Genomic DNA, 6,946 nt, shown 5'->3' with positions numbered 1-6,946 from the left:
AAAAAAAAAAAAAAAAAAAGATAAGGTTACCTTTTAAGAAAGGCTTGAAAGTTAAACATATATAAGCTGGTTTACTTAGTTTTATCTTTAAATTTTTTTCTTTCAGTTTTATGGATGAAACTGTGTTCTTATGAGGTACACCATTCAGATTTGGAAAAGTGATAATTTGACAAAGCTCAAAATTACAAACATCCTTGCCCTAAATAAACATAGTTCACTTGTTAATGTTTTAGCCTGTTTGAGACATCTTCAGGAAAACAGATTATCTGTACACTTGATTTTGGCTCTCTCAGCTCTATTGAAGTTTCTTGATTCTCAGTCATCAGGAAAGTCAACCTAGATCCCAAAGTAAGAGAATTCTTTCTTTTCTCATAAACCATTAATTTTCTCTGTCTTTTTAATCAAACCTCCACTTCCCCTTCTGAGACTTTGGTCCTTTAATTTTAGGAATCAGTAATGGTTAAAGATCCATTTGCTAAAGCTTATTCAGGCTGAATGTTACTCTTGCCTATAAGGGATCAATAAATTTGTATGCCTGGTCTATGGAAGATATGAAAGAATTTGCACTTAAAGAGATCTGAAAATCTTCATTTGATAGGAATATGAAAGAAATAACTTGGAATGTCAAGACAACAAAGAATATACTACATTGTTAACTTTAATTCTATTTTCTAAAGGCATAATAATGTCAGTAGGTATTTTTTTCATTTTAGACTAAATTATGATATCCCTTAATAATTATTTTATTGTTTTATTTGGGATAAAAGACTCTTACATTTTCCTTGAGCTCAACAGCTATTTTTAGTCTATATCTGAAAGGTCCATTCCTTTTTGGGGTGTGAGATAAATTTGTATTTGTATTCCTAAAATTATGTTTGTGCCTGAAATAGATATCAAAAACAGATACAAATAGAGCCCATTAATTGGTAAGTAACCATACATAAAAACTGTAATGAGGAGCCACAATTAATCAATTGTGTCTCAGGACATGCCACACAACAGTTCTGGGCCAGTCAACCACACTGGCTTCCTTCACACTGACCAACCCTAAAGTAGGGGAGGAACACTCTTCAGAGGCTTTAAAGAAACGTTAGCCCTCAGGAAGAGACTGACCCAGACACAATTAATAGCCACTGAAAATCTGTATTCCAGCNAGCTAGGAGGTGGGTGTTAGACAAGCACACAGTTTAACAGAAGCTAAGATAAAGTAGCTGGGGCATCCTGGCCTCAGGTTCTAAAATAGAGTTGGGAAATCTTCCACAGGATTCTCCATCAAGAAGATCAAATTCTAGTTAAATGTGAAATAGCCTTGTCAAGAATACAAGATGGCGGAATCTCTGCACTGTCTTGTCCTGTCACAGAATCATTTTCTATAATCACTTGGCTTTAGTTACTTTGGAAGAGTTCACACAAGTTACTTAACTTGTGTTGTTAGCTTTGAGACAAATTCTCAATAGGAAACCCAGGCTGCAAACTCATTATCCTCCAACTTTAGCTGTCCTGGTCAAGGTGTGTCCTGCTCATCATTGGCCCATAGGTGTTCAGGCTCTAGTGTCCCTGGTGAAGTAGTCAGGGGATAATTACAATCCCTTGGAGAGCTCTGCCTCAGCAGTCCAGACAGTCATAGCAAGAAAGCATTTCTTCAGAATATCCTCATACATTGTGGGCATTCTGATTTCAAAACTTATGATGTTTTACCATATACTATAGTCAAACTGATATAGGAGAAAGTGTTTGAGGGTGTCTTAAGAACAACAGATTATTACTTCAAATGAATAACAATTCTGAGGAATAGAGTCTCTGATAATTGTGATCAAAATTTCTTAGAATCTACAACCTGGAAGACTGATTAATTGAGTAGTATTTCAGGGATGGTGGAGGTTCACAGCCTAATTACAACTTACCTTGGGCTATCTTTAACCCCCTATTTGGCCTTTCTTACCTCTGTATCACACCTAGCATCCTGTGACTAACAGATAAAAGCCTATTGGAATATGTTAACCTGAACCTAGTTAGTATAGATCAAAACTTAGTTACCAGATAGCATGTGAGGCCTATACATGAGATTTCACCATTCTGTTTTAATTACGTATTTAATGTTTCCACCAAAGCATTTGAAAACACCTCTACTCATGGCTTTCTTTGTTCTGTTATTATAAAAACTTCATGAATTAGGGTAACCTGAATCTATGTTCCCAGGCCATAATCACTGGCATTAATGGATGCTGAGGGGCATTGATCAGGTTCAAGTTTCTGCCAGTTAAAGAATTAAAAGGTAGTAAAATTCTTGAGCACAACAAGTAGCAAAAGATAAATCCCAAATACCTCATGCAACTGTCAGCAGTTGGAGAAAGTTGTTGGGAAATGCATGCACACAGTAGACAAGAAGAAGAAGAAGAAGAAGAAGAAGAAGAAGAAGAAGAAGAAGAAGAAGAAGAAGAAGAAGAAGAAGAAGAAGAAGAAGAAGAAGAAGAANGAGGAAGAGGAAGAGGAAGAGGAAGAGGAAGAGGAAGAGGAAGAGGAAGAGGAAGAGGAAGAGGAAGAGGAAGAGGAAGAGGAAGAGGAAGAGGAAGAAAGAGGAAAACCCTCTGCAAAGCCAGGCAGGGGACTAGGAAATGTGAAAACTCCAGTCTCTGCCTGAGGGCTAACGTTTTTTGTTTTGTTTTGTTTTATGTTAAGCCTCTGAAGAGTGTTCTTCCCCTACTTTAGGGTTGGTCAGTGTGAAGGAAGCCAGTGTGGTTGACTGGCCCAGAACTGTTGTGTGGCATGTCCTGAGTAGGCCTTGAACTTATTGAGCCAGCCTGTCAGCAGGGGCCCTACAGATGGGAGACAAAAGCCTACAAGGACTTTGTTTTAAAGCTGCCAGGCTTTCCTCTCAAGTCAGGAAGATAAAGAAGAAGCCAACCATCTTAGAAATGCACCACCTTTATCACATCTCCCTATGTAACTGCCTACCAGGGAGCCAGCCTCACTCCTGGCATCAATATTTGGCTCCAGAATAAACATCTTATCCCATTTGAATTGAGCATTATGTTTTTGTATTGCTACATCAATGGCCACAAAAGCCAACTTGGACCAAGTGGCTTCTAGGTCATATGATTTATAATCTTAAAGAATAAATTTTGCAGAAAAAAACAGAATGATATTTTTGAAGAGTTCTAAACTCTTTTTTAGGTTCCCAGTTAAGAGCTTAACAAAAAGGAAACAAGAAGAACTCCTGTCTAGCAAGAGGGTACTGTCACTGGGCTGCTAGATTAGAAAATTTCTACAGAACCCAAGCAGAAACTTAGTAGCAGCTCAGAAATGAGCTGGTCGGTGCAGTTAGCCCACCCATGTGGTGACCCTGGTCTAAAATTTTGGTCCCACCTTTATGTACAGTCGCTACTCTGCCAATGTTACTATATAAAAAGGAAAAGCAATGTAATAAAAATTTAATGAGAAGGAAAGACAGACAAGAGAGCAAGTGAATTGCCCACAGTGCCAACCTTTATTTGGAGTTTCCTCCAAGTAAAACTTAAGAGAGATGGATGTAAGAATCAGAGCATGTCATCCCCTTATAAGCTGGGAAAGTTAAAGGACAGAAGTGTGGCAGGAAAGATGTTTTAAAGTTTCCCTTTTTGGCACACCATTTGGCCACTGCTAGGGGTCCCCAGTCAGTTAAAGAATGCTAGGTGCTCTATAAACCTCTATCCTAGATGGCAAGAATCGAGAAAAACTTTAGTTTATCTTTGTTCCGGAAAACAAGTGAGTTAACACAGTTCAACCAAAATGGAAGTGGTTTTACAAAACAGCATGATCTGGCTAACAGACAATAAACAAGAATGTGAGCCAGTAGTATCCCAAAATATTGCCAGCATTTCTGTCTTCTAGCAATGAAACCAAAACCATTTCAGAACAAGAACAAAAAGCACCACTGCTCAACTTCTGTCCTGGCCATAAACTTCCTTACTTGTTTCTTTCCCCTTCTCACCAAAACAGAATTACATTTTTTTTTAAGTTTTGGCACCATCTGTTTTAAATCTCCCCTATTCTAGATGATGAAAAGGACTCAAAAGGAGAGTTCTCAGAGAGTATACTTGATCGTAGCATGTACTGTCCTTTTACTCTTTTGTATACCTAAAACATAAAGGGTTCAGATAAAGACTTCAGTACACCTTATTCTGAGTTCTCCCTCTTAAAAATCTGGGATGCTCCTTTATCCAAATCCCTTTTCTGTAATAAGCACTGTGAAAATTCCTGTGCTATGCTGCTGTTTTTCCAGTGTGATGTAGCCCCAGTGTTCAGGTGACAATTTCATTCATGGGCATCTGGGAGATCTCTGAGCATATTGCATCTCCTTATATTCATCTCCTTACAGAGTTTTACAGATAAAGCTAGATAGCACACCATACTGCACCTCTTTATCAAGCTTTAAAGAAAAAGCTACCTAATTTAAATACGGAGTCAGTAAGATAAACAGAGTAGCCCTAGAGGTTCAACTACCTACTTCCTCTACCTTACCTGAAGCATTTATATGATGCAACCAGCAAACAAAACATGGTGTTTTACAAGTCTAGGCTTAGAGAAATCAGATAAACTATTTGTCTCAAAGAAATGAATTTCTTTTTAGTGTCTTGTGCGGTGGGAAGATGTTGGGTTGATAGGTAAAAGGTGCTTGTGCTTGGAGAACCTCACTGTCTGATTCAGTCTTTGAAGGATATATAGGACAGAAACTAACTTTATTTTTCTCCTTGAAATTCACCTTTAGGCCTGGTCTCCTGTGGCCATGATAACATACTGAATTTTCCAGGTTAAAACATCACAGCTTGCACAATGGAGAAAAGCAAATGTCACCACTGTCTCTCCCTGAGATGCAGAGCCCATGTAACAAAGGCTGGTGGTTGCTGCACTGGGAGGAAGGGTTGGCAGAGCTTTGTTCACACTGCATGTCAAAAGCTGACAAGGAAGGGCTATTCCCTAGTAAGGTGTGGCTCCTTTCTAACAAGTTTACTTTTATTTCTCAGTAGTGTTTAGTCTGTTCTGCTAGATTTGGATATTTCCTACTGAGTAGGGAATCACAGCCACAGTTAAGGAGAAACAAACATCAAATAAAGACTTTGAAAGACTGAAGTCAATGATGAAAATGTTTAACAATCAACTTTCCAATAAAAGAAAAGGAAATTCCAGGCTTGTAATATCTAGATATTTCCATTACAAAAAGGCATCCTTCTTCTGCGGCCAATTTCAAGTTCCTAACTCCACTTGAAAGTTGGAAGATATGTGCACTAGCACCTAATTCTACATCATAGCTATTATACATACATAACAAACCCAAGTGAGCTCCAGAACATAGCCAATAAGTCCCTGGGAAGTAACAGGCCTTGAGTTTTATTATCTTTGTTTTACATACATCTTAGTTACACATCTATAGAACTTAATTTCATTGAAGTGAAATTTATACAACATAAAATCATTTTAAGTTGTGCAATTCATCTAATATATTCATAAATCTAGATTTATGTGTGTAACAACAATCTCTAGCAAATCCCAAAATATTTTTCTTACCACAAAAGAAAACCCCACACTCACAAATGCAATCAGCTCCCACTCCTATCTCTCCAATTGGCAATGATCTGCCTTTAATCCCTAGGATTTACCTACTGTAGATTTTCATAGTGTTTGACATTATGACTTTCTTCACTCAGAACAATGTTGATAAAGTTCATCCATATTTTACAATACATCAATATTGTTTCCTTTCTTATGACTTTACTTTTATCATGATTATTCCACGATTTGTTTATTTACCATCAGTTGATGGGCATTTGGGTTCTTACCATTCTTTTGGATACTATGACTAGTACGTTTATGTACAAGGACATATTTGGACACCCATTCTCAGTTCTTTAGAGCATATATCTAGCAGTAGAATACCTGCCCAGTATAATAAATTCAATACTAAGTTTGCTCAAGGACTAACAGGTGTTTATCATTCTGAGAAGGTATCTTCAATTCCTAGTTTGTTATTTTTATCATAAAACAAGGTTGGATTTTATTAAGTGATTTTCCTCCTTTAATTCAAGTATTTGTGTGGAGTGTATTCCCTTCATACTATTTATATGGTCATATTGCGTTTAATAGCCTTCAATAAGTCAAATGATGCTTATATGCCTGAGAGAAACTATAGTTGATTAGTGTATAATCTTTATATTTCTGGATTACAGTTTCTAGTATTGTTTTCACATCAACATTCATAAAGGTTATTTATCTATACTTTTCTGTGACATCCTTGTCTGACTTGGATGCTAAGGTAATGCTAATCTTACAGAACAAGTTAAGAAATGTTTCTTCCTCTTCTATTTTTGTAACACTGTGCTGAAGATTGGTACTAGCTTGTTAACTGACTGGTGGAGTTCACCACTGAAGCTATTTGGCTTGTTAGAAAGTTTTCCATTGTTCAGGATATCTATTTATTGTTTATCTACTGAGGTTTTTGTCTCCCTGCTTCAGTTTTTGTGTAGTGCTCTTTTTTTTTTCTCTTTAATCAAGGTTATCTAATGTATTTGATTACATGTCTTCACAATATTTTCACCTATTTACATTTTGTTTCATTTCATTTTGTTGAATTAACATGTACGGTATGGTGTTATACCACAGAATCAGCATTATGTTTTATATTGTAGCATAATGCAGCTACAGTGGAAACAAGTTGACAGCCTGACTACTGCCCATGCAACAGGCCTAGTATAAAGAAAGTTTACTGGGAAAGGGAAGGGACTGAGGACCTGAAAAGGAGTAGAGACAGATAAAGAGGGATGGGGGCAGAGAAGGACAGAAAGAGAGAAAAGAGAGAGAAGAGAAAAAGAGGCTGGTCAGGAACACATGAGAACAGAGAAAGAAAGAAGAGAGAGGGGGGGGAGAAGAGAAAGAGAGGGAGGGAGGGAGGGAGGGAGGGGAGAGAGGGAGA

General features: G+C 37.4%; 1 protein-coding gene across 1 annotated transcript in view; it reads left to right on the top strand.

Annotated features, from left to right (window-relative positions):
* The first annotated feature begins 1,094 nt into the window (after positions 1-1,094).
* LOC110322851 (interferon-induced very large GTPase 1-like) overlaps positions 1,095-6,946 on the top strand; it is a 34,411-nt gene continuing 28,559 nt past the window's right edge. The window contains exon 1 of the mRNA XM_021199750.1: positions 1,095-1,163. The gene's annotated coding sequence lies outside the window, so the exon portion shown is untranslated. The remainder of the gene's footprint in view (positions 1,164-6,946) is intronic.

The sequence above is a fragment of the Mus pahari genome, chromosome 1 (genome assembly GCF_900095145.1).
Source record: "Mus pahari chromosome 1, PAHARI_EIJ_v1.1, whole genome shotgun sequence".
In the NCBI taxonomy this organism is placed as follows: domain Eukaryota; kingdom Metazoa; phylum Chordata; class Mammalia; order Rodentia; family Muridae; genus Mus; species Mus pahari.
The sequence above is the reverse complement of the archived record's forward strand: the minus strand, read 5'-3'. Positions and strand labels throughout refer to the sequence as shown.